At 33.1% G+C, this 23,338-nt stretch overlaps 1 pseudogene; it reads right to left on the bottom strand.

Annotated features, from left to right (window-relative positions):
- Nucleotides 1–1,347: 1,347 nt before the first annotated feature.
- Nucleotides 1,348–22,137, bottom strand: LOC126690355 (primary amine oxidase-like; annotated as a pseudogene).
- Nucleotides 22,138–23,338: the final 1,201 nt, after the last annotated feature.

The raw sequence follows: 23,338 nt of genomic DNA, 5'->3' as shown, positions 1-23,338 counted from the left end.
AACTTGGACATTAAATTAAATATCAGATTTTAAGGTCTGTATTTTTATAGTTACAGCTTCTAAAGTTTGCATTTTTGGGATGAACAACAAATATTAGTAAGAATCCAAATCTTTTGTCTTATGCTAGATACTCAATTTTGACGCTCCACCAACCATTTTCTGCCACAAGTCCCCTGTTCTCTCTCTCTCTCTCTCTCTCTCAAAACGGAAGTCAATATATCGTCCATCTACTTTTAAAGTTTTAAGCTTAAGGTCCTGTTTTAATATTTCATTACTAGTACTCCCTCGGATTAACTTGTACACAAAAACTAACCCCAAATGGTATCTAAAGCTTCATCTATCTATTTTATGATTAGTGGCATGTAACGCATACAAATGTATGTATGCATTTAAAATTAAACACAATTTTTATCATAAAAATATAAATAATTAGTGAAATTATTTTTAAAAAAATAGCATGTAACACATGCATACATATAGATATATTTAAAATTAAACATAATTTTTATCATAAAAATATAAATAATTAGTCAAATTATTATTATTTTTTTTTAAATGAACGTAATAGTTTCAACTAATTGGAACTTAAGTTCGACAGATTGAGCTGTGTATATGCATAATCATCTTATTAGCCCACCAGCCCACTTTGTGATTTTGGTTTTGCTCCTACTTGGTCTACTTTATAAGTAAACCATAATGCACATTTTTCTAACACTTTAGAGCTACTCTTTTGAGATCTAAAAGATTTTGTGCCAATTGCTCTTAAAGTCACTACTAGTGTTTACTCAAAAACTATTTGAACTAGTAAATCTAAAGTTGCTACTCTCTAGATATCAAGTGTAATGGATTCAAATTTTCAAGGGGATATTGAAGTCATTGATTGGAAGCTCACGTTGCAGCGGATTGCTATCAAAGATATCAATTGATCTGAGTAGAGAAGGAGAGAAGCGACTTGTCGTAGAAGCTTCACTTAAAGGACAATATGTTTAGTAACTATAGTTGAGTTTACGAAGAATAGGGTTATTCAGTGTATAAACTTCTATAGTTCTATTTGATAGTAAATCTATTCACCTTGGGATTGATAAGGTTAAGTTTCCTTAGGTTTTTCTTGTGAAACTATTTTGTTTCACGGGTTTCCTGAGTTATGTCTTCTTTAAATTTCCACACTTGCATGATAAAGATGATTATCTGTTTAACCTAAGGCTTTTATTATTAACCTAATAATAATTAAGTTAGTCTTAAAACTGATTAAATACTATAATGTAAAATCCATAAAGATAATTAATGACAAAGGATATCATTATTGAACTCCTTTATTTACTAAACCACAATGTAAAAATCTCATAGTTAGTTGGTGCAATTAGACCAATGTACAATATATGGAGGTCTTGTTTTAAGGACTGGATTGTTATCAAAGAAATTGGTTGGCCGAAGCCCAAACCCAACACCAAAGGTTGGCATCACTAGAAAATCTTCCTGGCAAGGCACATGATGAAATCCAATGGTGTACCATAATACTATGTCCTTGTTTTCAATTTTCCTATTCCTGTGCATTCATATACCCAAAAAAAAAAAAAAAAAAAGGTGCATTAGAAAACATTGGTCACAATTACCATAATCAACAACTACTATCTTGTAAAGTTCTAGCTAACAAACTTTAAAAGTCAGATAGAGGAATTTTATTCATCATATACTACCTTAGGCTCCAAACTGCTAAGGTATCATCTCCATGACTCTGATCAACATAAAGTCCTCCTGCCCATTTTTTGGACTTGTTATACGGTGTAACCCACACATGATTATTAGTGAAGGCTCCTCGAATTTGTAAATAATCACCGTATGACATTAGTGGTTGTGCCACTGATCCTGGAATTAGACGATAACCAACATTGTTCCCAACATTTGTTTTCTTATTAGGGTTCACAATACTAGCTCAACTGGTTTCAAGCCAAATTGAATTCAGGCGTTAGATTCAGTTTTGGCAGTTTCACTCACTACTGTCCAATAACTTTTTCTTGGCAAGCTATGGCTAGTTACTTTGATTGTTTCCAAATTGTTTTTGACAAAGGAATTGGCTTCACCATCCACATCGAGGTCCAGATAGTACGTCAAGAAGTGGTCATGGTACACACCAATAGTGTTCTTTGCTAACAATGTGCCATGCACATTCTTCTTTATTTGATCTGTGTGAGTATATGTCACACCCTTCACATCTAGAACTCCTGATATTCCAACCTATTAAGATAATTTGAGAAGGGCTCATAGTAAGAGACAAAGAAATTAGTATTGATGTTACCATTTTACTAAAGTTTGTGAGTAGGAAGACATACTATTAATTCATAGGAGCTTGTTATTTATACTAACCCCTCATTTAGTACAAAAAAATTTTGGGTTTGATGAAAAAAAAAAAAAAAAAAAAAGAACAACAACAACAGTAAGTCTAAACTCACAATAAATTTCACGATGGTTGCAGTGAGAGATTATGATTGACGTACCAAAAAAAAAATGTCAGTTGTAAAAACTTACTACCTCAACAACGGTAAAATTTGTTATGAGATTTATTGGTGATTGTAGTATTTTTCAAAAAATAATTCTCAAGTTGATAAAATATCCCCAATTTAATGGAGCCACTTAACTTGAATTCCCAATCGATAATGTAATCATGGTTGCCCACTGTTGTGACCATCCTCACCACTAGGCTCACCTCTGGCCTAACTTCCGTAAACTGCAATACCATATAATTGTCAAATAAAACTACTACTTGTCCAAACAATACAGCAACAATAACAACAATCACAAAAAATATCACATACAACTTTCCTAGGAATATCCGATTTAGTATGACGCCACATTATATTTCCAGCATGATTTTCGTAAATGCAAAAGGCAGTAGATATCTTCACTAGTGTACCATCGTTAGTAGAAAAGTATGCGTCTAAAAATACTGCATTGGCAGGACAATCGGCAAAGGTCTTGAGTGACACTGCAGATAGACCAAACCCATATTCACCATTATCAAAATAGCTTTTGTAGTACCATTCCTCTGATGGGTCCATGATATGAATCCTCTATACAAAACTCGGCGATATTTTTGCTTCTCCAAGTCATAAATTGATGCTAGAGAAATTATCGGACCAGCTCGAACGTCAAATCCTAGATGGAATTTCCAGTTGGCCCAACTAATCATAAAGAAAAATTGAGGCTTGTTAATTTTTTTCAGGTTCAAGAACATGTAATCCTAGTCCTACCCTTTAAATAAGGATTAGGTCGAAATTGCTATTTATGTTTTGTAACAACTTGTGTATAAAATTTGTAGTATCTCTAGTTTGTGCCAAATGAGTGACATGTTTTCATTCATGTAGTTTCCCCTTTTCTTTTTCTTTTTTTTCTTTTTTTTTTGACACGGCTCTAACACGGTGGACATGATAAATCTTTCAAAAAATAAAAATAAAAAGCTCAAGATTTTGACATCTATACAACCACTTATCGTTGATCTTGTTAATTGATTAAAGCCCCAAAATTTTGCTTGCCTCTATTCCGGGACCGAAATTCACTCAGCACACACACTCCCACCCTCTTCTCAGCATTTGTGCTGAGATCAGCGAGTTGGCAACCAACGTAGGGCATAGATTAGTGATGACCATAGCTTCACCAATGACCCCAAAGCCTCTCTCCCTCTGCTGTTTCTTTCTCTTTCTCTCTCTCTCTCCTTCAAGTATCACGCTTGTCTCTCCTTCGTTTCCGTCAATCCTTCTTTTTTTTTTTTTTTTTTTGCCATGGCCATTTGGCTTTGGGTTTACACGCATGTTCTTATACATAATAGATTTAGTTTTTTTTTTTTTTTTTTTTGGTTTTATGATTTTAATTTTATACATTTTTTTTCCCTTGAAATTTGCCTCTGCCTTATAATGTTTACTTGTTTATTGTGGGTTTAGTGTTTTTTATTTTTGTGTGTCCTACTACAATTTTTTTATTTATTAAATTTAAAATATAGACATAAACATATTTGAAATCTAAAAATATTTTTAAAAATATGCCTAAATATAAATATTAATTAATTAATTATCATATTTTCGTCGTGTCGTATCCTTGTTTTTGTCGTATCCTTATTTTCAAAAATTTCCGTACTCCTATATTCATACCCGAACCCATACCCGTGTCCATGCAATATAGTCAATGACTTTTACAAAGAAAAATACAATATATATATAAAAGAATTCATAGTTCATGTAATATCCCTAACAAAGACATATATATATATATATGTGTGTGTGTGTGTGTGTGTGTGTGTGTGTGTGTCTAATCTAATCTAATCTAATACTATATATAATAGCAGAAGCCTATAAGGAGGTGCTGCCACGTTAGGAAAAATGCCCTCTTAAAATGCTGCCACGTATATAGTTTTCCATTTAAAAAACCGTACGGTCCATTTAGAAGACACCCTTTCATCAAACATGTATCTATAAAAACACCAAGCCGCCTATTAAAAAAAAAAAAAAGCAAACCCTAAAATGCTCTAACTTCCGTTTCTCCTCTTTTGGATACTCTCTCCTTTTGCTTCCTTTTGATTTTCTTAATACTGATGCTTACGATACAAAGATAGAGAGCAGGAAAAAATAAACCTTGTGATTCAGAGATGAGAAGAAGATAGATGTTAAGAGAACTACCACCGGTAAGTTTTTCTTTTCTTTTTTTCATTCTTTCTTAGATCTGGGTATGGCTATGAAATATGAATTAGTTTTGAGAAATTTAGTTGGATTAATTTTAATTTAGGTATTTGGGTTACATTAGATTTTGATTTGATTTTTTGAAATTTGGGGTTATATATGATTTAGGTTTGGAGAGGGCAAAAACAGAGAAATAAGAGAGAACAAGAGTTCGTTATTCAAAAAGAGCAGAAACCTTTATCGGTAATTGTTTTTTTTTTTTAAATATTGCTTTAAACGTTTGAGTTGATTTAGTATTAGGTTTGGGTATTTAATTGAATTGATTTTGATTCAATATCTGTCTTCCTTTTTTTCTTTTTCCCCTTAAACTACACTCTTAGATACCATTTAGAGGACAGAAAAACAGCGAGTCAGAGATTGAAGAAGTTTGATTTTTTTTTAATTTGATTTTGATTGTCAATTTGTCAATTTGATTTTTTTTTTTTTCAATTAGTTTGTTCTGGGAATAGGAACAATTAAATAGGAATGTTGATTGAAATCACTAGCAGACAAATAACTTGCGGAGAATGACTTAGTTTTGGTTGATTAGTAGTTTCGATTTGTTTTGATTAACGTTTTTGGAATCCATTTATATATATATATATATATATATATATTAATATGGGCATGTTGTTCCTTTGGGAAGGTTACCGTGTAAATTTTAAAGATTTCAATGTTTGTTAGGTTCTAAAGTTTAGGACTTTATGTATTCAGAACTCTAATTTGTATTGTTGGCAAACCATGATCAAAACAATGTGTTTAGAAGTGTTTAAAGTTAGCTCAAAGTTGTATGTCAATGTAAAGTTGGAATCGAGTGTAAAGCAGGAAGCACTGTGGCTTTCGACCTGGCTCGATCGATCGAAACTTAGGCTCGACCGATTGAAGCTCGAGCAGATCGCTTTTCTGCAGAATTTTCCAACTCAACCCTATTTGTTTTAAAACGTTTTTTAGGGTTTCTTATTTGTCCTAAGTATAAAAGGCAAATCCTAGCCACGTTTTAGTGTTGCTCATATTGCGGTTTGTGTAAATCTCTTGTGAGATCTAGAGGAGCTTTCCTTTACATAAACTTAGGATTTTCAAGGTGGAGATATTTTCTACACCTTGATGATCAATTCAGTTGTTGCCATTAAAGCTTAAAGAATACATAAGCGGGGGTGCTTGTAGCTGGTGGGAATCCAAGAAAGAAGGAGTTCGTGGATTCGAAGCTTGCACGTGGTCGTGTCAGTAAGTTCTACTGGTTGGTAGCATTAGGAAGTCAAGCGGGGGTGCTTGTAAGTCCTTTTGTATGAACTTCGATTCTTTCAAGATAGTGGATTCAGGTTTACCTTAAGGATAGCTAGGTCAAATCCTCCCCAGATTTTTACCGGTTTGGTTTCCTGGGTGATCATATCATTGTCTTATTTATTTTCCGCTGCTTTGCATGATTTGATCTTTTATATTGTGATAACCTAGACTTGTTTCATTGGACTAAGTAACAACTTGGCTAATTACCTAGGTTTAATCAATTATTTAAGGGGTCTAAAAATTGTCAAGTGGTATCAGAGTAGGTAGCTCTTTTGTTGTTGATCCTTTGATCACTAAGCTGATCCTTGACCCCTGTTGTCATGAAACACGGACACTCTCTAGTTATTCCTCCTCACTTTGATGGGAATAATTATGCTTACTGGAAAGAAATGATGAAAGCATTCCTGAAATCCATTGATGAGAGGGTGTGGAACTCTGTTGAATACGGATGGGAGAAGCCCACTACTCCTGTTAGTGAGTGGGAAACTTCTCAGAAAGAACCAGCTTCGTTTAATAGCAAGGCTACGAATGCGATTTTTAACGCTATTTCTATGGAGGAATTTAAGAGAATCTCGAATGTTGAGATTGCTCATACTGCTTGGAATATCCTCTAGACTGTGCATGAAGGCACAAAGGCTGTCAAAATAAATAAATTGCAGCAATTGACTTCTAAATTTGAAAGCATTAGGATGTCTGATGATGAATCTTTTAATGAATTCTATGTTAAACTGAATGATATTGTTAATTCTGCTTTTAACTTGGGTAAAATCTATGATCAACCTAAAATTGTTAGGAAGATTCTTAGATCTTTGACTGAAGACTTTAGACCCAAGGTGACTGTCATTACTGAAAGCAAGGATGTGGACTCCATCCCTGTTGATGAGCTTGTAGGATCTCTTCAATCCTATGAGTTGGATCTACCCAAAACTACCAAATCTAAATCAATGGCTCTTAAGTTAGTTGATGATGTTGATAGTGGTGGATTCGATGATGAGCTCTCTGCTACAGAGATTGCCTATCTTGCCAAGAATTTTAGAAACTTTCTCAGGAATAACAATAGAAAGGCAAGAGGCACAAACACTGCTGAACCTAGAAATTTTAGGAAGCATGATCCCACTAAGGTTAATAACAATGATAAACCTAGAGAAAGAGTAGGTCAATCTTCCAATAATTCTTTGGGCTCTCAATGTTTTGGATGTCAAGGGTATGGACACATGAAATCTGAATGTCCAACCTATTTGAAGTCTATAGGTAAGGCTATGGCTGTAACCCTTAGTGATGGTGAAGTTTCTGATCATGAGTCTGATTGTGATGAGGACGGAAACTTCATTGCTTTCACTGCTACTGCTGTAGTTGATGAGAGCATATCTGTTGAAGAGAACCCTTCTGATGGGGAACTCTCTGAAGATGCAGATCTTCAAGAGGCCTATAACAAACTTTGCAAAGTTGCTGCAAAGGATGCTATGAATGTTGAACTTGGCCTAAAGAAAATTGAATCTCTTGAGCTTGAAAAGAAAAATTTGCTTGTTAAATTGTTTGATGCTAATGATCTTTTGAACAATGTGAAAACTGAAAATATGCTTTTGCTTAATAAAGTTAAATCTTTGGAACTTGATTTATCTGTTGCTAGATCTGCTAGTTCTAAACTTGATCAAATGTTGAGTGTTCAAAAGTCATCTTCTGACAAAACTGGTTTAGGTTATGTTGATAGCATATGTGTGTCCGCTCCCCATTCCACTAAGTTTGTTCCTTCATCTTCTTCTTCTGAACCTTCAGTGAGTGAGATAGTGAGTGAAACTGTCAAACCCTCTGTGAGTGAGGTTGCTAAACCCTTAGAAGGCTCATCATCTAGGAAAAATAGGGTTGATCTGAAAGAATCTAAGCCTAAGAAGCCTACCCTATCTAAGGACAAGACACATGATAAACCTGCATGGGTTTGTCACTTTTGTGGAAAGACTGGACACATACGACCAAATTGCTACAAGCTGCAAGTTGCAAAGAGAGCAAACAAACCAAAAGTACCTGTGCCTCAAGCACTTGATCTTATGGTACTTATTGGTGATTTGGTAAAGGCTTTAAACCTTTATTCCAATCCTGGAGTTGGTAATCATTCTCAAGTGAATAAAAACTCCAATGCTCGTGGTGCATCTAAAAAGTTTTGGATGCAAAAGATTCGACCTAACTGAGTCTTTTTGACATGGTCCTTATGCTTCATTGCTCTACCCTTTGTGACCATTGTTCTTTGGTTTCTGTTTTTTTTTTTTTTTTTTTTTTTTTTTTTTTTTTTTTTTTTTTGTCTCTAGGATTTGCATAGCATAACATTCATGCATTTCATTCTAGGTGTTTTTTATTTTTTTTAATTAAAAAAAAAAAAAAGGAAGAAAAAGGAAGCACATTTTGTTTTGCACTATTCTTCTTGGTTTTTGAGAACAAGGTTAGTCAATTTATTTTCACATAACATGTCTTTTGTACCTTGTTTAGCTTTGATGAGCTTATTTATTGCACTCTACTAGTTGAAGATTTGTAGTGCATGTTGTGTGGGAAAGATGTGTATGGTTTTTGATTACTATGTCTTAATCTTGAAGTCACATGTTTTTAAATGTTGGACTTGAACTTTTAGAGAAAGGCATAAATAACCATCTCACCACTGTTCACTAGCCAATCATGAACACCTTAGTGCATATCATAAGATTTTGTGCTTGAGAAAGTGTAGCATATGCACAAAAAGAACATAAAGTGAAGCCTCGGTAAAAGTGCTTAATTCTTAAAATCTAATTGGTGTGTACTATTAGGCTTGATGCCAAACTCACATAAACTTAAAATTGGAATGTATATTATGAGGCATAAATACAAGAAACTTACATGATTGCAAGCTTATGATCTAGGAGATGTGGGAGTTATATGATGTAACTCTTTAGGTGATAGTCTCTTTTAAATTCTTTGTGATGAATTTTGTAGACTTTGTGATTGATTGATTGCTATTCACATATCACCTCACATGTATCTCAAGTCTTTGCTAGTCACACACACTACACAAGTTACTCTTTGCTAAACATTGTACATGTTATTGTGTGTGTTTATGATCTGACCAACCAAGTTTTTGCAATCACTTTGAATTATGTGCAAACTAAATTTGTTGCTTGAAAATTTGTGGAGAATGCAAAATTTTGTTTTTGGGAATTTTGGACTTAAAATTCTTGATTGGAAAATCATATCATCTCATACTCATGCATTTTTGTTCTTAAATTTCAAAGCTTTGAATTAAATCAACTAGTTTTTTCAAAAATTATGTTTTTCCTCAAAAATATGGTGAGCCTCTGCCTGATTCGATCGGTCCATTCTGTTTTTCGACCAATCGAAATTTTTAAAATTTTAAAAAATTTGAGAGAGGGAGTCTCTGTCTGTTTCGACCGGTCGAGGCTGATTTTCGACTGATCGAAACTCGTGAATCAGGTTTTTCAAAAAGGCAGAATTGGACTTTTTCAAACTTACTTTTCAAATTGTTCTTTTCTTTTCTCTCTCTCCGTGTTGGCTCTTGGCTCCACCATTCAATTTTTGTCGTTTTCCTTCAAGATTTTTGCAAGGTTTTTGTCTTTAGAAGCCGGTATGTCCCTTTTTGCCCTTCTTTTTCAAGTTTATTTCTTGATTTCATGCATTATCATGGGTATTTTCGGCACTTTCAAACTTTTTGGGGTTTTTGATGATTCAAGCTAGTCTTGTGTAATTGATCAATGGGTTTTTGTGCCATGATGTTATATGGATGTTCCCTATAGTTTAATTTGATCAATTTTGTGGTTTTTGAAAAATTGGAAATTCTAGGGTTTTGAATTTGATCCGAATTGGGGATTTTGTCAAATTGGCTTAAATTGATGAAATTGGCTTATTCAATTGATGTATTTGGTCATTATTTTTGTTATTATATCATGTGTAATGATCAATTCGTCAATATTTTTTTTAAATTGATCAAGTGGTTTCTATAATTTGGGGGTTTTTTGTGTTAAAAACCTTAATGTGCAAGCCAATTTTGTAATTTGAACCTTTTTGACTTAATTCACTGCATTAGAACATGCATCATGACATTTAAACTTGTTCATGCATCATATAGATTTTGTTTCTATATTTTGTTTTTGTGCTAACTTGCAATCTGCCCTTGGTTTTGGTTTGTGGTTTTTGTTCTTTCGCTCTGTGTTTTGATCCTTATCTTAGCACCATGCCTAAGAAAACTAGAGCTTATAGGACCACTTCCACTTCCTCTGAGTCTCCACCTAGAGTAGAGCTGTTTAAGAATGATAAGTGTAGAGAAGCCTATGACACCTTGAACTGTAGGCGTAAGATCTGGTCTGAGCGAGCTGTTGTGTTAGATGCGCTTGATCCGGCCATTAGGGCCAATTTTGAGTCTAGGGGTTGGTTGCCTCTTGTAGAGATAGATCATCCTCCCCCGACCGCCCTGATTAGAGAGTTCTACTCGAACCTCTCTTGCCACATCTATGATTCCAACACCCTTGTTAGGAGTTAGATACAAGGTGTAGAATTCACCATTACCCCTTGGGGTGCCGGTTGTTCGGGATGCTGACTATCCCTAGGAGATTCTAGCCTTTTGCCCTTAATTTTTTAAAAATTTAACAATATGCCCCTATTTCGAAACTATATAGGGATATGCCCCTGTTTCGATACTCGATTACCTTAAAATCGAGTTTCAATGAAATACTCGATTCGTAGAAAATTGAGTTATGCCCAATAAAACTACAACCAAAAAAAAAGAAGAAGCATGGAACTCGATTTTAGGGAAGTCGAGTTCCAAAACGCCGCTATAGGGCTTTAAAACGTCACTATAGGGCTTAAAACGCCACTATAAGGCTCCTTGAACCAGGAATGGGAACTTATAAAAAATTTTGCAGGAAAACACCGCTATAGGGATTTAAAACGTCACTATAGGGCTTAAAAACGCCATTATAGGGCTCCCTGAACTAGGGATTACACTTATAAATTTCTTGCAGGAAAACGCCGCTATAGGGTTTTAAAACGTCACTATAGGGCTTAAAAACGCCACTATAGGGCTCCCTGAATATGGGGAATTACACTTATAAAATTTTTTTTGCATAGAACTCGATTTCCTGAAAGTCGAGTTCCATGCAATTTTTTCTTTTTTTTTTTAGTTTGATCGGGCATAACTCGATTTTCTACAGATCGAGTATTTAATTGAACTCGATTTTAGGATAATCGAGTATCGAAACAGGGGCACGCCCCTATATAGTTTGCAAACAAGGGCATATTGCCAATTTTTTTTAAAATTAAGGGTAAAATGCTAGAATCCCCCTATCCCTATGATGAGTCACCCTCTTTAGATGTTGTCATGTCTTACATCACTGGGTCATCTATCCAGTGGGGTTCTGATCCTCGGATCACGTCCGTTGAGCTTACCGAGACGGCCTATCTCTTCTTTAGGATTGCGTGTCATTCCTTGTGGCCTATCTCTCACTTCCACACCATCCCTTTAGAGCGATGTGTGTTTTTGTACGCCTTTACTTCTGGAGCGTCCATCAGTTTTTCTCACTTGTTCCTTCGTTCTTTAAACAAGGTTCATAGGAGTTCTGCTGTAGGGCATGCGCTGATTCATCCTATTTTCATTCATAGGATTCTGCTCTACTTAGGTCTAGATGGTTTTCCGTCGGGTGAGCCTGTTCATGTGATAGCTCCCATAGGTGCCACCTTTCTTCGTCAGAAGGCTGCTCAGTTGAGAGTTGCTCCTCCTTGTCCTAGAGATGCGTCATCTAGTAGTGTTCCCCCTCCTCCCTCTTCTACAGGTACAGCTGCTGCTGAGACTTCAGGTGCTGCTGCTGATGCTGATGCTACTGTTCCTCCACCGACTGCTTCAGATGATTCAGACATTCGTCGCACGTTGGATCATGTCTTGACCGTTCAGGCGGCTCATGGACAGATTATGGTGGATGTACTTAATGAGATCCGTGCCTTGCATGCGGAGTTGGCGCAATTTAGACCACCTCCCTTTTGATGATGGATATCTTGTTTGCCCTTTGGCATTCCGTCACAAAAAGGGGGAGTACTTGTAGGTTTTTTATTTTCAGGGGGAGATGCTTCACTGTGTACTTAACTTTTTTAGCCCTTACCTTGTTTTTTATGGATATTCATGTTATGGGGAGTTTTATGTTTTTGTTGGTACTTTATTCGTTTCTTGTTTCAAACTGCTTATTGATTTATATTTATGAGTTATTCATTGATATATGTCTTTATTTGTGTATTGTTTGAAATCAAGAAGTTATTTTGTTTACTCGTATTATTTCCACACATGCGGTTATGCATTTTGTTTAGTGTTTCAGGAAATATACAGGTTGATTCAATTGAGCTGCTGTCTACACTTGCAACTGATGGATAGTAGTTAGGATTGAATTTGGTTTATGAGCATTATTTTGTAAAGGGCTTTTCATTTTGTAAACTTTAAGCTTCTAAGTTGTGTTTTGTCATGGATTGCCAAAGGGGGAGTTTGTTAGGTTCTAAAGTTTAGGACTTTATGTATTTAGAACTCTAATTTGTATTGTTGGCAAACCATGATCAAAACAATGTGTTTAGAAGTGTTTAAAGTTAGCTCAAAGTTGTATGTCAATGTAAAGTTGGAATCGAGTGTAAAGCAGGAAGCACTGTGGCTTTCGGCCTGGCTCGATTGATCGAAGCTTAGGCTCGACCGATCGAAGCTCGGGCAGATCACTTTTCTGCAGAATTTTCCAACTCAGCCCTATTTGTTTTAAAACGTTTTTTAGGGTTTCTTATTTGTCCTAAGTATAAAAGGCAAACCCTAGCCACGTTTTAGTGTTGCTCATATTGCGGTTTGTGTAAATCTCTTGTGAGATCTAGAGGAGCTTTCCTTTACACAAACTTAAGGTTTTCAAGGTGGAGATATTTTCTACACCTTGATGATCAATTCAGTTGCTGCCATTAAAGCTTACAGAATACACAAGCGGGGGTGCTTGTAGCTGGTGGGAATCCAAGAAAGAAGGAGTCCGTGGATTCGGAGCTTGCACGTGGTCGTGTCAGTAAGTTCTACTGGTTGGTAGCATTAGGAAGTCGAGCGGGGGTGCTTGTAAGTCCTTTTGTATGAACTTCGATTCTTTCAAGATAGTGGATTCAGGTTTACCTTGAGGATAGCTAGGTCAAATCCTCCCCAGGTTTTTACCGGTTTGGTTTCCTGGGTGATCATATCATTGTCTTATTTATTTTTCGTTGCTTTGCATGATTTGATCTTTTATATTGTGATAACCTAGACTTGTTTAATTGGACTAAGTAACAACTTGGCTAATTACCTAGGTTTAATCAATTGTTTAAGGGGTCTAAAAACTGTCAATGTTTTTCGGCATTGATAAAGATTACTGATATAGACGCCCTTATGCTATGAGTGCATCAACTTTTATATGTTTATCCAAGTCAATGATATGGACAAGCAGCACCATGACAAAGATAAGATAATCATGGCCGTTTTTGAATGAAGTTCTAATTCAATAAAAAAAATATATATCACATGTATTAATCACGGAACACATGAATAAATCTAATACTTATGCAGAAAAAATTACTGCAAAATTTTTAATAGGAAGAAAAGAACTTTTTTTTCATTCTAAAACACAATTAACACATTAGTGCTGTTTTGTTCTCAAAGCAAATTGACCTATAAAATTGTTATGATTTCATTAATTTTTTTCCCACCTTTTCCCAGCAGCCAAATAGATTGTTAGAGTTCTCTTTTTTCTTTTTCTTTTTAGGCTATGCTTTGTAGCAAATTCGGCTTATTTGTGTTTGTATAGTTTTACAATTCAGTCTGCCTCTAAGATTACATATAGTCTTAGTTTTGTGAAATTTGAGTTTCTATTAGTCATATTTCTATAACTACTAAATTTAAGTCCAAACCGAGTTTTATATATATGGTTTGTGGTCTCTAGCATTTTTTCCTACAAAACAAATACATATGTATAGTTTTAAGTTTGACTAAACCATGTTTCAATAGATTTTCATACTATACATATTTTTTTAATTTATAAATTGACATTTAATGTAATTTTTCTCTTTAGTTAAATATGGATGATAGAAAGGTTATAGCGAATGTGAAGATGAGAGACATACTTTGGTTTATGGTGGTTGACTATTTCAACAATTACATGTTGGTGCATACAAATGTATAGAAGGAAATCTATTTATGTGGGTGAGGTTGAACCAACATAAATCGAAGACTGAATTATATAATGGATTGAACGGTGTGATTAGAATCCTAACTTTGTATAAGAAAAATCTTTGGAGCGGAATGAGACTAACTTATTACTAAAATTTTTATGATATTATGATTTTGTTTAGCTATTTTATAGAGTTATCTTAGAAGTTTTATCATATCATGTTTATATTATTAGATTATAATAGTAGTAGGTTTAAGCAATAAGTGAAAATTGTAGTACCATACTAATAGAAATTATTTATAATTCTTTGATTCTATACCTATAATTAAAGGATTTTACATATTTTTCCATAATTAATTTTTTTCCCCATGTTATATGCTTAATAATCAATGTTGTTTGTTCTCTAGAATTGGTTTTTTGTTTAATTTTGCTTTCTCTTTCATTGTATTTGATAGATAGTATACCTACAAAAAACATAAATGAGTGTCTTAAATTCATTGTCTTCTCATACATAACCATCTATTGAATGGATAGAGTATGGAGAATATGTGTCTAAAATTAATGAGAAAATTTGTGGTTTATATGTATTTATGATTTTTTTTTTTTTAGTTTCTTATCAAGCTTCTAAGATACATTTACTTTGTGCCGTATATAAATGTTGGGGTTGAATGGAATCTACAAAGGTCTATATTTATTCCTCACAAAAGGAACATGATAGGCGGAAAATAAAAAGGGGAAACGATATTTGATTGATTGGAAGGGAGCAAGAACAAAAAGAACAACTGAGATATGAAATGAGTTGATGCTGAATTAGCATCTTCAAATGCACTTGGTTGGATTGTTTTAGATTTAGATATTTGAGTTAGATTTGGTTTTAATGGGTTTAAAATAAATTTTGTTTTGAGTATTTGTATTAGATTTGGGTTAAATTAGTTTTTGGTATCTGCCTATGGTGTTTGTAATTAGATTTGTAAATGAAGATATGTGTTAGGTGTTTAGTACATGGTAAAAGTGTATTTAAATATTATTAAAAAAAATTCTTTTCTAATAAATGTAAATAAAAAGGTTCCCGCACATAGTGCGGGTTAAAAAGTTAGTATATATAATAGCAGAAGCTGAGAGAAAGTGAATTCCTACAATTAAGGAGGTGTTAACAAATAAGAAAAGTGTCTATCTAAAATTCAGACACATTTCACTTTAAAAAATAACCGGCCAATATACAATTAAAAGGTTGGCAATACTTAAAAAAAAAATTAAAAAAAAAAAAAAAAAACGCTGGATACAGAGAGAGTTCTCGAATTTTTTTTCTAAATAACAATAAATATTAAAAAATTTAGTTAGTTGTCACATTTCAAAACAATGTTGAAAACTAGCATCTCGAGTGTCTAAAACTCGAGTTCCAAGATAAAACTCGAGTTTTTAAGTCTCGATTTGTAATGGATTACTTTAAAGTGGGAAAAAATCAAGCTGAAAATCGAGTTTTAAAGACTCGATTTTCATAAATTGAATAAAAACGCCACTATAGGGCTATAAAACGTCACTATAGGACTTAAAAACGCCACTATAGGACTCGCTAAACCTGTACTTATAAAAAAAATTTGCAGGAAAACGCCGCTATAGGGCTTTAAAACGTCACTGTAAGGTTTAAAAACGCCACTATAGGTGATTTTTTTTTTGCATAAAACTCGAGTCTTAAAGACTCAAGATCTATGTGTCATTTTCACACTCGCATAGCGAGTCTTTAAGACTCGAGTTCTAATATAAATCTCGAGTTTCTAAAACTCGAGATGCTAGTTTCCTTTATTGTTTCAAACGTTGTCTAACTAACTATATACAATTCTTTTGCACAGCTATTTTGCACATTACCTCGAGAGTTCTCCGTTCCCTCTCCACTGCAAGCACATAGAGAAAGAAAAATCTATGGGCATCAACACTATCAGGCTACATATCTACCACCATCAGATCATCGAAACTGGCTCCAGTACGTTTCCTCTATTTTTTTAGATTTGGGTATAAAATATTACTTTTATTGAGTTTTTTTTGTTTGATTGGTTTTGATTCCTTTATGTTTCGGGCTTTTGGGTTCTCCATGAAAATGTTTGTTTTCTCAAATTTTCTATTTCTTTTCCAATTTGGATTACAGAAATCACTAAGCCTTCCCCTGTTTTCTAATATCTGCGTTCATCGTTATTTTTTTTGTTTTTTTTTTCTTTTTGTTTTTTTTCTTTTTTCTTTTTTTTGTTTTTTTTTTCCTAGTGTTTTGATTTGGAAAACCAGTTTTGCTGTTGATTCATCACCAACAGCAAAACTTTTATCCCTATGGAAAAATATATGGGTTTTGTAGAAGGTAGGCATTTTTCCCCCCCTTTTTTTTCCTATTCAATTACCATTTCAAATTGTATAAAACTATAGGATTGAATGTTACGCAGATATTTCTTTCTTCTTTTTCAGTTGGTTTTTTTTTTTTTTTTGGTCGAAACCACATGCACGCAGGGATATAGTCTGGAAGGCACAGAGAGAGAGGCCACATACCCATTACTCCATAATCAGTAAAATTATTATTTTTTTTCGTTTTTAAATCCAAGGATTGAATATGATTTAGGTTTGAATTTCTTGGTTGGATTGGTTTAGATTTAGATTTAGTTATCGGCCATGTAGGAAAAATACCCACTTGAAAAACAAACACGTGTGAAACAAACTTGAAACGCCACACAAAGAAAAACGATGCATCTATTCGGACCCAAAGAAAAACTATGTATCTGTTTCTGTTTCTGTGATGTGGCTATATATCTGCTGCTGCATATTCTGCTTCTGCAAGACAAGTTCAGGATTTTCTGCATAATCTGTGCTTACAGGGGGGCTAAGTGTAATATTTGTTGCTGTTTCTGTAATGTATGTACATGGGTGTATTTCTGCTGCTGCATATTTTATTTTCTTCAGAACAAATTCAGGATTTTCTGCATAATCTGTTCTTACAAGTGGGCTGAGTGTAATATCTGTTGCTTTTTCTGTGATGTATGTCCATGGCTGTATTTCTGTTGCTACATATTTTGTTTCCTGCAAAACAGGTTCTGGATTTTCTGCATAATCTGTGTTTACAGGGGTAATTGTAATATCTGTTGTTGTTTCTATGTTGTACGTCCATGGGCTATATTTTTGTTGTTGCATATTTTGTTTTTTGCAGAACTGGTTCAGGATTTTCTGCATAATCTGTGCTTATAGGGGGTAATTGTAATATCAGTTGCTGTTTCTACATTGAATGTCCATGGGCTGTATTTATTTTCATCTACAAGAAAATGAAAGGTATGATAGCATAAATTTTCCTCTTTATTTCATTGTTTAATGAAATCTCTTTTCCATTTGCAATTGCTTTGATTTAGAACAAAAATTTCCTTAACAGCAACACAAATAAGACTATAGGTGCAAACGTTTTATGGGAAAAGAAAATCTTAAAAAAAGAGATTTTAAGAACTTAACTGGAACTTAAAATAAATGGGTACATTCAAGGTTTTACTTTTAAGGTAGAAAACGTTGGAGGAACTGTTGTCAGGAGAAAGGAAGGAATTGAACAAATGGGAAGTAAAACCTAACTTCAAAACATAGATTTATGACAAAGAACAAAAAATTCAAAAAACAAAAACAAAATGAAGATTATCAAATTAACACAGTCATAGACTATTATTTTCAAATTAATCATATGGGCCAACATCAAAATGAAGATTATCTTTTATGTGACTAATTAGTGAAGGTGAGGGAAGAGTACCAAAAATTAAAATGAAAACTTACTAGGAAATGAAAGAGGAGCCAGTTGGCGGCATTTAAGGGCCTTGACAGCCCTCCTCTTTAACTTACAGCTTTTTTTTTTTTTTTTTTTGCTAAAATTTAGTTGACTATAGATTTAATTTTTTATTCTTTTGCTAAATGTTTTCTAACTGCAGGTTTTTTTTTATAGGATATAACTGCAGATTGGTCATGAATAAATGTGCCATTTTATTGGGTTTAGGCTAATATATAATCTGTTAGGAATTGACATAAACAAAGAAAAATCTGCCACCATCAGAGAGACTGGCTGTGTACCCATAACCGGTTAAGTTATTGTCTTCCTTTTTTACTTTTCTCCCCTAAACTACTCATAGACATCTCCTTCCATTAGAGAGTGATAGGGAGATTGAAGAAGTTTGATAAATTTGGTTTTGATTGTCAATTTGTCATATACATACTGCTACAATTATTGTTTCTTCATGTCTTATTGTTATTTTCTTTTATGCATGTTTTTTCTGATGTTGGGTTAAAATTATAGGAAAAATTATTTGTGTTAAGTTCTTAAAATTTTCGAATTGCATAATATTTTGTTTTTGTTTCAAACTTTTAGTTGTGTTATATTGATCCTGGAGTTTCCAGTGGGGAGATGGAACTGCTGAAGAGAATAGATAGCGCACAATTATAAAGTAATGTGTTCCCCTTTAGTGCTTCTTTTAGGTACTATTTCTCTATTTCATTATGTTATTTACCTCATTTGATGCCTTTTCTACTGTACCATATGATAAAAAATATTCGAAGGTTATTACTTGAACACCAAAAGAAAATTACAGTTGTATTTTTTTTGTAATTCTTTTTAGCAAGTCAATGTAGTTAAGTTTTGTGATAGCTAATATGCAAGAATAGAAAACACGCAATCCTATTACGTAATTCTCAACTTAAATTACAAAAGGTATCCATCCATGACTAGAGTAACCAACAAAAGCACAACTGCAATTTGATTCTGCACACCAACTTAGAGTCCCATTGAGAATCTCATTTAGAACCTGTAGTTTATCATTATAGCATTACAAAAAAAGTATAGACACATACTCTCTTAGAGAGAACATCACTGTCAGAATCATCAAAACATTTCTCCTTACATTTTCTCAATTTGGTTCATTTCGCTTCAATTCTTGATTTGTTTTGGGTGACAGAGTTGCAACATTGAGTGTGTGTTGCGTTAATATCTGTGTTTGTGTTTGTTTTTCAACCATGGCATCTCTGCTGGCTGAAGTTAAATGAGAATTCTAGAAATTCCTATATAGTTGCTTTGTAGATAAAATAGAAAATTTTATTATTGAAATCCATGACAATTTGGCTGTGTAATCCATAGAAAGTTTGGTGGTAAATCCTTATTTCTATCTCCTCATAATCATTTTTTCTCTTCTTGGAAGAATATAAAACTTAATCTTAAAATGAACTTTTAGACTCTAATTCTTAGAGGGCTCCCAAGTTGGAACCCTTCTATATTTTTCTCTATAAAATTGAATTACAGTGGCATTTAAGATTATGTATTTGAAAGTTAGGGGAATCTGATAAGTAGGTCTATTTTGTTTATGATTTATTTCTTGGTGGCTTTGTGCATTGAGGTTAGAGTTTAGATTTTCTCTACAAATTTTTTAATTTGTCATTGAGAATGAATTGTTAGTTCAGTGAATTTGGGTTTGATTTAGAGGTGGCTCAGTGTTTTTGAAAGTATATTCATAAAAAAATTGTGGGTCTGTGAATGTGATCTTACATTGGAGAGTTTTACTGATTTGGTAGTGGCAGTGGTATTGAACTTGGACTTGGTTTTTGCATATAGGTTTGCATAAGTGAATTAAACTTATGTTCTAATAAGATTAGATTTTATACTCCAATATTTGTTTCTATGATTGATTACAGACCACAGTTTGATATTTTGGTTTTCTGATCCTCCTTTTCTCATCAACACATATTCTTTTATCTTACTCTCATCTCTCTTACAAATTTCACTATATATAAAAAAATAAGTACCCAAAATGCACAAAATATATTCCTTCTTCCATTTATTTATGTGCCATATATAGGGGCTGTCTTATTGTTTGATTTATTACAATTTGACTAGATTGTAATAAAGCTTTGGCATTTTTTTAAAAGCATGTTGAGTATGTTACTTTTGAGAAAACTGGTAGTAATAATGTATTTATTTGTTTAATGACAGTCATATATTAATTTTGAAATATCAAAGGGTGAGGTTGAACGGATCAAAGAGCTAAAGAGCTTGATGAGAGACTTATAGACATATTAAAGCATTTGAAGGTCTAGATAAGCTACAAAAAGTTGAAGGTTACTTATAACTTTGTGCCTAGATAGAATAAACCACTCAAATTTCTTATATTGGTATACTGTATTAAGAGATTTGAGCTTTTATAAGGCTTTGAACTTCTGTTAATATTCATGTATTACTTAAGTTTTGTGTGTGTGTGTGTGGAAACTTCCATCTGGATCTAACATTTCTTTATTGTTATATTTTTTTAATTATGTTTTAATTACTTGAATTTTTTCCCTGAATTAGAAGCATATACATTTGTGAATGTATAAGAAAACTTACTTTGTTCTGTATAACCAAATTTGTAGTCCAACTTGCAATAGATTTTGATTGCAAGGAGATATGGGTACACTTTTTGCAATTTCATATTCTGCCATGTTACAACTCCCCATATATACACTTTCAATAACGCAATGAATCTATGTAAAAAAATAATAATAAACAATTGGTGTCCTGTTTACTGTAGATTATGATCAAACTTTGTAGTTTTTTTTTTTTTTTTTTTTAATTTTAAAGTTTCTTATGAAACTTCTAAGATACATTTACTTTGTGCAATATATAAATGTTGGGATTGAACGGAATCTACAAAGGTCTATATTTATTTCTCACAAAAGGGACATGATAGGTGGAAAATAAGAAGGGGAAACGATATTTGGCCGATTGGAAAGGAGCAAGAACAAAAAGAACAACTAAGATATGAAATGAGCATTGAGCACATAACCACACAAAAAGCAATGTAGAGGCACATTGGAATTCAAAAGAAAATAAAGTTAGTTGATGCTGAATCAGAATCTTCAAATGCACTTGGTTTGGATTGTTTTAGATTTAGATATTTGAGTTAGATTTGGTTTTAATTATGGTATTGGGTTTAAAATAAATTTTGTTTTGAGTATTTTGTATTAAATTTGGGTTAAATTAGTATTTGGTATTTGTCTATGGTGTTTGTTATTAGATTTATAAATGGAGATATGTGTTGGGTATTTAGTATGTGGTAAAAGTGTATTTAAATATATTATAAAAAAATTCTTTCTAATAAATATAAATGAAAAGGTTCCGCACATAGTGCGGGTTAAAAAGCTAGTTTAAATAAAATAAAAAGAAGACTGACCTAACAGTGTGCCCGTGAATCTTAAACCCTGGTCTATCAGGATTCACCAAGGTGGCACCATTTACACGAGGACCAAAGGGTGGCTCTGGCTTTGATTCCCTGTACTCCGTTCCCTCAGCTTTTGGCACAGGCACAATAAACCTATCATAGTATTCAACTATCTTCATTTCATCAATATCAACCAGCAACGTTATTCCCTCCACTGGCCTCACATACAAATTCACAGTTCCATCTACATAAAAACACAAAACCTTCAACACCCTTTTGCTCTTCAACTCTCCAAACCACCCAATTGTAAAAGTTGAGCAAACAACTTCAGATAAGTTTAAGCCTCTCTTCTCAATGGATTCAATAAAGGGTTTATAAGTTTGTGTCAATTCCATTGCAGCCAATTGTTCTTCATAGGTAAGCAAAGGGTAGCCGTGTCCGTTGTAAACTTTATCAGAGAGTATCGCATGGGTGGCTAGGTCGACTGTGATCGTGGGATTGTTTATCGAGACGTGCAATCACAAAGGCACGGCGAGGTCGTGGTTTGGACTTGGGGTTTGATAGCCATAAAAGGATGGCAGGTTTGTCTGGCTCGTCCAAACCTACGTACTGTAGAGTTATGTTGAGCTTTGAGCTGGGGTATAATTTATGGACTATATTTCCAACCAGGGTGAACTCGGAAGGTGTTAGAGGGTCTAGAGGGTGGGGCCGGTGGCTTAAGACAAGTGAGAAGATGTGCAGGGATAGGAGTAAGAAAAGTATTAGTTTCAAAGTTGTAGCCATGGTTGTGTGGAGAGTTATTAAGCCTCTTTGCTCTTAAATAAGCATTTCTTTAACAATTTAAGTTAATGCAAGATTTGCGTAAAGTTTTCTTATGTCAATGAATAGATTTAATATTAATAAATAATCAGTTTAACTTACTCTTGTTATCCTTTATTGGTAAATATAGAGATCTACTATATTTACTATATATACTTACAAACTTATAATTTGGTTAGGTTTAGCGTGGACAAATATAATTTATGACGATGTAAATTACAAGTCTAAGAACACAAAAAATTTCATATCAAAGTGATAATAGTGGTGATTTCATGTGGGAATGATGTTGTACTAATTATAATTTGCCAACTCAATAAAGTATGAAAAAAAATTGTAAAATTTATTGTACATGTAGCATTACTTCAAGCATAAAATGATAACACATATGTTCTTCTTAATAACATATAATTACAACAATTATCTTCTCCAAAAAAATAATAATTACAACAATTAGTATCTTTAAAAAAACTAACCATCTATGTTTTTTCTTCTTCTCCTTACCTCTCTCTCATTAATAATTAGCATATGCCATTCATTGTAAAAAAATTATTCTAAAAAATACTTTAAAAATTGACCATTTATGATTTTACTTTTCTTAAACCTTATCGCTCTATATTTCTCTCTCTTCTTGTTTTTATTTTTTACAAAAATGTTATCTCTCTTCTTTTTAACTAGTAGTATATACAGTTGATTTTACCAATAAAAAGAAGCCTAAAATGCAAATTGCCCTCTCTAAGTTTCGTTGATATTCATTTTAATACTCAAACTTTACTTTCACTCAATTAAGTCTTCTAAGTTTCAAATTTATTCAATTCATGATAATCTATTCAATTTTGTTATAAATTTTCCATGCAAAATATTATTTTCACATGAAAAAATGTATAAAATTAATAAAAGTATTTTATAGATTTTTTATGTAAGAATTGTTTTTTCAAAAATATTTTTTCATTAATTAATTGCATACTTAATGGAAATTTTTTAAAACTAAATTGGAAAAAATGTCTGAATTGAATAACTTTGAAACTTAGATGACTCAATTGAATGAAAGTTAGAGGATTAAAATGAATTTCAATCAAACTTAGAGTATGCACTTTGTATTTTAACCAAAATACATAACATATATGATTTCTTAATACCATAATTACAAAAATTAATATCTTTAAAA

This window comes from Quercus robur, chromosome 6 (genome assembly GCF_932294415.1).
Source record: "Quercus robur chromosome 6, dhQueRobu3.1, whole genome shotgun sequence".
Lineage (NCBI taxonomy): Eukaryota > Viridiplantae > Streptophyta > Magnoliopsida > Fagales > Fagaceae > Quercus > Quercus robur.
Note: the sequence above shows the minus strand (reverse complement) of the source record. Positions and strands in the feature narration are given on the sequence as shown.